At 36.9% G+C, this 8,716-nt stretch overlaps 1 pseudogene; it reads left to right on the top strand.

The window, feature by feature from the left end:
* The first annotated feature begins 1,994 nt into the window (after window positions 1–1,994).
* LOC119884776 overlaps window positions 1,995–8,716 on the top strand; it is a 17,621-nt pseudogene continuing 10,899 nt past the window's right edge.

Genomic DNA, 8,716 nt, shown 5'->3' with positions numbered 1-8,716 from the left:
ATGCCTGCCTGACGCAAAGAACATTTCCTGCTGACGTGTCCCTTTTTTATCTGAAGATAATGAATTGCTATCAGCTCCAGATCTGCTTCTCTCAGTTCCCTTAAAGGTGTGTTCACACAGACAAGGAAGCACATTTCCCCGTCGCATTATATTGGGGAATTTGAGACACCAGTGATTGAGCAGGAAGAGGTTCAGTGTCTTTCTGAAAGCAGAACTTGTTACAGTCCCTCTGGCCTCTCCGCTAGTCCCGCAGAACGGTTGAAATAAGTGGCTGAAGACGAGGTGCTGAGCTGTGACCAGTAATCAATTTTTATCTGGATTAGAGTCTGGGGATATAAATCTGTTAATCCACTGGGTTAATGGCCTGTAATTGGAGCCAACACGCACACACACACACACATTTCTCTCATTCATAAAGTCCTGTAAGCTGATCACCGTCAGTTTACTCATAACGTTTTATTAGCTTGTAAAGAGAATAATGAGAGTATGAATGGTGAAACTGAGCTAAATTCTCCACCGGGTCTCGTTTAGTTTTACTGCCACAAAAAAAACATTTTGTAAACTATCTCAGCTTCTTATGAAACTGCAGGGGTTGAGGACCTGTCTTAGAAGGGCTTCACTTATTAACAATGAATAACCTCCATTTTGTAGAAATTTAACTGACGTTCTTCCACAAAATGACTCGGAGTGAGCTGAAGAAAGACGTAGTATACTACTAGTTGTTGGTATCCTCTAAATATTTCCTCTAGAAAAAAAGATGCATTATATTATCTGTTTTGAATAATAATTTGTGTCTGAGGTAGAATTTGCACAAAAAGGTTAAAGTTACCCTGTTAAAAATTCTTTCTATTCTTCTCCCTCATTGAAAATTGAATTAAAAGTCCTACAATTGAAATTGAATTAAAAAGTCCAGAAGCTTTATATGAATGTGTAAATATTTTTTACTTATACTTTTTTACTGCTGAGCACAAAATGTCACCTACTTCCCTGAAAAGCATATGTGCTGGAAGTTTTGTTTGTACGCGTGTTAAACTCAGATTCAAGGTGAGCAGAGAGAAACTTTCCTCCTTCAGCAGATGAAAGAAAAATAGCCTTCTTTTGTCAGACTCTGCGGAGTGAAGGTCAAACATGCTGGTAAAGGAACACTGTGCAAAAACACATTTTGTACCTTGTTTTCTCAGTTCTCAGTTTCTTGTGCCTCGGCCAAAGAAACATTTACTTCTTTTCAAACTAATCCCAGTTCGAGCTTTGACCTGTGAAACAACGAGACTTGTGTTGTCCAGCCAATTAAAGAGAGAGTTTGGGATTGACTGCTCTTTAGGAAATATAATTTTTTAAATGTAGCTTAATGCTGACAGAACACATGCAGCAGAAAAGAGGGATCAACATGGCTGGAAGCAACAGCAAGGACAGAAGAGCTACAACAAAGAGTCCATTATTATTTGATTTTGATAATTGGTTTTGTCAAAATTCTCTGATTCCAGCTTCTTAAATGTGAAAGTTTTTTTTTCTTTGCTTCTCTATGACAGTAACCTGAATATCTTTGGGCTGTGGACAAAACAAAACATTTGAGGACGTAATCTTGGGCTTTGGGAAAGCCCAAGATTACTTTAAACAACTAATCGTTTAATTGAGAACATAATCAACAATAAAAATAGTTGCAGCCCTAAAGTACAGATAGAGGGTTAAAGAATAGATGGGTATTTTAACACAATAAACACATTTCAAACAGCAGTGAAGCGATATCTTTATAGCTCAACTAGACTGTAAGAGGCAGGGGGACAAAATCCATCTTCATGCTGTGCAAAAAAGCATTCTGAGCTGAGGTTTTCTTTCTTCAACATTTCTTAGCGATTTCCTACAAGCCACCAATACTAATTCTCATCATGTTGAGCCATCTTCCTCTGTTCGAGTTCCTCCAGTTTAATCAGGTACAGCAAAATCAAAATAATTTTGGTTGAAACGGACGATATCCAGGATGCTATGAATTTTAGCAGAAACGCAAACAAACCCAACAAGTACATTTTTCTCCTCTTTCTTTTCTCTCATTCTGTCACTCTTTGCTCATCTGTTTTCATCTCTCGTTCCTTCAGATGGGTTCTATCGAGGAGATAAGCTGATCAACCTGAAGCTCATAGCTGACGAAGCACTGCAGAAATGCAGGAACAAGTAAGCACACACACACACTAACACACAGGAATGCTATACCTGAATGTTGTATTTACATACACAAACACTTATACAGTGATCAGCCGCTTACATAATTCATGTATATGGACTGAAAAGCTTGGGACAGAATCTTTCCTGTTTAAATAATCTGCTTATAGTAATCAAGTTGTCTGTTAACAGTGGAACGTTGTCCATCTTTCTGTGTAGGAGTGTGGACTGAACGACCATATGTAATCTTGAAATTGAAAATGTGTAGGCACCCTGTGATCAGGATTGGGATCATCTGAAAATTCTTCCTCCAAATGCAGCAAAAACATGTAATTAACTAAGTTTTAAATATGACATTAACCAGTAAAAACATTTGACATCTCTCTTGTCCAGGAATACGCAGTTTCACGTGAAACCAACAGTCAGACATGTTTCATTACAATTTTTTTCCAACACACAGACACACACAACCTTGATTGTCTTGATGTTGATGGACAAAGCAGCCACTCTGAACTGAGTTGACAATGAAACAATGTTGGATTTACTGTAGATACGCTCTCTTCACACCATGCATTTGCACAATCTTGCTGTTTCGCTACTGAATAGATGGATGATCCAGTAGCAACATGCGAGCAAAACCATTTGGTTAATTTTTATCCTTCAGACACGGCAGTATTCCAGTGCATCGCCACACTTCTGCAATACTCTTTGAAATTAAATAGTTGAATAGATGAAAATTACTTAATGCACACTGAGGATTGAGAGAAACGATATGCTCACTGGGTGTAAGACGGTAATAATACCCCGTCTGGATGTCTCTTCTCTCTCTGTGCAGGGGTTTCCCAGTACACAGGTGTATAATGCTGAAGCACTTGTCTAAAGAAGCAGACACTCCCCTGGGCTCTCAGTCTCCTCCCGCCAAACGATCCTGCCCTGATCTGCAGGTAAACCATAAACTAGAGCCCCAAACTTGCCCGTTCCAGACCAGGCCAAAGAGTCACTGCAGCCTGTGTTTGAAACATTAGTCTGATCTTCTGCGGTTATACTGAATCATCATATCATGCTGTCCCAGCATGTTGTATTCTTTTATATGTTAAGTTAATTTAAGTTCACATTCTCCACAAGAAAACATCACTGCTTTGCTTCTCCCACTTTACTCACACAAATCACAGAGGGGTCAGGCTTACTAACATGTGAATAATACTAATTCTCATCCGATTCCTGTGTGTCTTTTAAAGGAGAAGGGTGGCGACATTCTGTATTTTTATTGTCAACGCATCCCATGATAAGACAAAAAACCAACAATTTAACTGATCTAAAACGGAAATTATCCTTCTCTGGGCCGTGCATAATAAAATGTACCTGGGTGACGTTCAGACATGTTTGGTGTGTGCGTTTCTTTTATTCAAAGAACTCATATAAGAAAGCAGGAAATTTAATCTGTTTCACCCTCAAACAGAAAAAACAAAACAACAACATTTAATGGATGGGACTTTGACGAGATGGGCAATGATTTTAAGTGCCTTGATGAGGAGATTTAGTTTTCACTGCTCTGCTAGGAGATCACTTGTTACATCCAAACTCTGAAAGAAAAACCTCTCAGCTAGATGTTGGATCTAGTCACTGTTGAGGATTTGGTAGGTGTCACCTGCTTTGTGATCTATGGTTACCCATAACACCCTTCTCTGCATAGGTTTGCAATAATGTTAAGTTGGCTCTCCTCAGAAGCATAATTCCAGTTTGTGCGTATCACAGCCTGATGTCGCTCCTTCCTCTGAGCCACAGAGCTCCATTGTTGTCCAAAAACTATTAAAAAGCCATCAGTGAGCCTCACTGCTGCACTGGGTCACATGTTCCTTCATCACCACAAACACACATACTGTAGTTTATTCTAACTCAGTCCCACACGCACCGTCCCGCTGATCCAAAAATGTGGATTCGTCCGCCACTAAAAATAGTCCCCAACAAATGCACTGTTTCCTCCTGTTAGTTCGATTTAAAAACTACAGTGAGCAGCTGTTTCTTAGGAAATTACTGAGCCTCTTTTTAAGAAATATAACTATGTATTTGTGAGGTGTTTTTAAAAAGATTTGCATCTTCATTATGGGCCAATGGGCTCGGAGCGGAGAGCCTCAGCCCAGAGGTCAGACTGTGTTGCAACATGCTGCTGGTTTGGGTCTTTTCATGGGATTCATTGCAGAGAACACAATATAGAATGAAGCCTTATCTGTTAAAATAATTTAATGTTTTGTATTTCTAATCTACATGTTCATAAAGTTGGAGATGCCGCTGAATTTGGGTTATTTGGGCATCAAGGACTGTCTTTATGTTCTAAGGCACTTCTTTTTCTGTTTGTCTTGAAAAGCTCCTAAAACGTCTCCCAATGTGTTAACTTGAGGTGACATTGCGGACTCAGGTTTCTGTATCTTGTGTTCTTTTAATGTGAGTTTTTAAAATAACCACTCTCCCTCATTGACTTCTCCTTCCTCCACCCCTCTTCCTTTCTTCCCTCCCATCCAGCAGGAGAAACAGACAGGGAGAGTAAAGAAAACACGTCCTGTTCCGCAGGTATTTTCATTCCCTCATCTCTCCACTAAACCCCCATAACACTGTTTTTACTTTTGCTTTTGAAAGGAGAATTTCACCCACAAGCAGATGTCTGCTGTAGGGTAAAAACAAAAAACAAAGTAAAAGGTTTTTCAATAAAATTTTAGAGGCAGTTTAGTTGTCTTTCATGACTTGGCATGTCAAGTCTTTTAAAACATCCTGATAAAATTTAAGAAACTGCTTGTTTATTGTTTTTACCCAGCAACGCAGTTTGTTTATTCCTGTGATGTTTGACAGTTCAGCTTACATTTGTGAACATGACAAAATGATTTCCCCTGATTTAGTAAAGATTGAACTTAAATTCTGAGAAGAACATTTTATCTGATATCTGCTTAAAATGTGAAACGGACACAATAAGTTAAATCAAGACGTAAAACTCGATTTTTTTTGTTGCAGTTAATTACTTGTCAGCTTTAAAAATTACATTTCAGATTGACTGATTTGCAGCAGAATCTAAATTAAGACCAGAAATGGGACATGAATGGAAATAAAAAGAATATACGTGAAGTTTACAGAGACGATATTACACCATAAAAGATGGGAAAGGGTTGCTTGTGTTATCAAATGCTTGCTGTGCTGTTTATTCATTGGAATAAAATATAAAATCTCTGAAAGCGTGGCATTTGGATTAACACTGTTCTTCTTCTTTTTTTTGTATATGTTGTGAACACGCTCTTTAAATTGCGGTTGTACACTTTCGCCTCCGACTACTCTTTGTTGGAGTTGAGCACCTTTTTAGATTTTGTGCACAGCCCAAACTGACCTGCTCTCTGTGACTGAAAGGTGTTGTGTTTTCTGAACTTCTGTATAACACTTCTCTCCTTTACTCACCCGCCACATGCCAGGAAGAATCAGCGGTCTGTTGTTCAGGATTGGATTTTTGGTTTGAATACAGATACTTTGCCTTCTGCAATTTTAAAACTTCTCTGAAGGCCACATTTCTAAGCCGGAAGGCTTTGAATCAGTGGTGTTAATTCAGCTAGAAAAAGGCCTTCGCCGTTATGAAAAAGGTTCTTAAGGGTTAACGTTTACAATTTTCCCATTTTCTGTTCTATTGTGAGCATCTTCTTCTTTTATGTGTAAATCAATCACACCAGTTAGCTGTGAAGGGCTCGTGATATTGAAAAAAAGTCAATACTCAAGGTCCACTTAATAGCTTACGATTTGTGAGCACAGAGAAAAGCTAGTAAGCGGCCTTGAATTAAGAAATCAGCATTCACTCTCGTTTAGCTCTGTTTGTTCATCACTACTAAACACATTGTCACATTAAGTGATACGTTAATATAAAAATATAGATTATAGTCGTTTTAAAGAGTGAATTGCTCAGAAATATTGAAAAACAGCACTAATATTTTGCCCACTGGCAAGAGGTCATAATGAGCATAATCCACACACACTCCAATGAACTAATTGAAATCCATGAGCAACACTTTAGTATTATTGGTTATAAACATTCAGTATAATTGTATATTTTATTGTATTTTGTTCATATATTTGCCATATTATGATACATATCACAAAATATTCTTTTAATTTCCTTATACTGATTCCAGTCATACCAATGTGGTATAGAATCAGATTTATGTCTAAATGCACAAACTATTTATTTACAAAGCTTTCCTCCTTGTATTTTACCCAGATGCAGAAACAAACAGACCCCTGATTCTTTCTCAGAAACTTAGTTGTATATAAATAAAGAGGCAGAGCCCTGTTTTCTCTTTTCGACAGCCACGTTGCCTCACATCTGTCGACGTTAATATTGTTTTCTCTGCTTGTGCACATAAAGATTTAAAGATGGTGCATCTGCAAGCAAACCTGTATAATAATAATAATAAAAAAAAAACACGCAGTAAACACTTGGGTCATAATTAAAAACACATGGCCCTGCCAACATGATATCACCTTTAACATGATGTGGATCAGCTCTGTACAAATGTCACCATGAAAACAGCATTATGGGATGGATCGCTCTGTGAACAATGTAGAGTGGACATCAGATCTGGGTCGGTTTACTGTTTGTTAATGAAAGGAGCTCACTTGATTTTTCTGGGACCTCTGCAGAGACGGAGCTTTTTAAAGAGTAAAATCCTTTTTTGTTGAACCACACACAGTCACTAAATCACTCTCATCAAAGCTGCCAGACTCCCTTGACAAAAATAACACTGTGTCAATTGCCAAAACACACCAAAGTCACACAATAACACCAACAAACTAACCGACCGAGGCAGCGGTAGGAAAAGCAACTCCTGTGCTCTGCGAGGTAAAATCACTGTTTTTGGCAATGGAGTCTGGTGGCTTTGACGAGCGCGATATAGCGACTCTTTCTTGATAAAGAGAAAAGGCATCTTACTGCACAACAAAAGGATTACATTGCTGTATTGCTCGCTCAATACAAGTTTCAAAAAATGTTTTCCCAATTAGTCACAGACACAATTACATGGGAAAATAAGGTCCAGGCTGAAAAATACCGAAGTAGTTGTGGATTTTGTGGGGACATGACTTATTATTTTATTTATATATTTCTCTGCTTGTCTTATCTTCCTACATATCTTTCTCTATCTTTTCTCCCTTTTTTCTTTCTGTTAGTCCAAAGGTTTTCATGCTTTTTATAAACGAAGATACACTTTCCCCTATTGTTCCTTAACTACTATATATATATATATATATATATATATATATATATATATATATATATATATATATATATATATATATATATATATATATATATATATATATATATATATATATATATATATATATATATATATATATATATATATATATATATATATATATATATATATATATATAAATTTCACTTAATATTTTTGTTTTAATTTAATTTTATATCAAACAGTACATGACCCAGCTCTGATTGACACACAGGGAATACGTTACAACAGAACTTGCGTTTTTTGTAACTTTTCTAACAACTCTTTTATTGCTTTATTCACCGTGACTCAGATCTACAGATGTCTTTCTCTTCTTTGAACTCTCTCCCAGCTGGTTTGTCAAACTAACTCTCTTTCACATTTGCTTCGTGTTTTAGATTATAGAGACGATTGTTGTTTTGAATGTTGAGTGGCTTGATTGACGGGGATTTTATTGACAACTTGGGGGAATGTGTGTGCTCATTTGTTCTTTCTGTTTGTGTCTACGCACGTTTGTATGTGTGTGTTTTTCGATACCAGGTCCCGTGGAACCCAGAGGTGGACTTGTGTTGGCACACACTCGTACGTGGAGCTTCAGATGAGTGTGAACCAGAGTGGTGCGATTCAGAAGATCCTCTCTTCATCCTCTACACCAGTGGCTCAACCGGCAAACCAAAGGTAGAGGAAACACACACCTTTTCACAGAATTAAACAGTATAGCTGTGATGTTCTGTACACATGAATACAAACAAGCCATTAAGCCATACGAATCAACCAAAACTTTTCTGGTTCTAGCTTCTTAAATATGAAGACTTACTGCTTTCTTTATATCATTAAATATAAAAGAAAAATTAAGTCTATTTGAGTTTTAGGCTGTTGGTCATGTCATTTTAGGCTCTGGGAAACAGCGACTTATGTTTTTTGATATTGTCTGGCATTGTATTGCCTAAATTAGTACGTTTTTTTTTTTAACAATTTATGTAAAACAGTAAAACCACGTTATCAAATTATTCATAATAAGAATAATTCTTAAATGCAGCCCTAATCTGAGGTTTTTAATAAGGGATGCACTGATTCCATATAATAAACTTTTATAAATAAATATAATTTTTTTAACAGTGTTTAAAAAAAAGAAAAGAAAATATAAATAAATTAAATAACAATAAAGTCACACAGATAAAAAGAAGAGATTTAAAAGCAGCAAGAGATTTAGCAAACCTGATGTCAGCAGATAAGTTGAGATCTGGGAAAGACCAGAAAGCCACCATCAACGGGTTTGTATATATATATTTTTTTAT

The sequence above is a fragment of the Micropterus salmoides genome, unplaced genomic scaffold (assembly GCF_014851395.1).
Source record: "Micropterus salmoides isolate LMB-PRFRI ecotype aquatic unplaced genomic scaffold, ASM1485139v1 Ms_hic_scaffold_3661, whole genome shotgun sequence".
Classification (NCBI taxonomy): domain Eukaryota; kingdom Metazoa; phylum Chordata; class Actinopteri; order Centrarchiformes; family Centrarchidae; genus Micropterus; species Micropterus salmoides.
The sequence above is the reverse complement of the archived record's forward strand: the minus strand, read 5'-3'. Positions and strand labels throughout refer to the sequence as shown.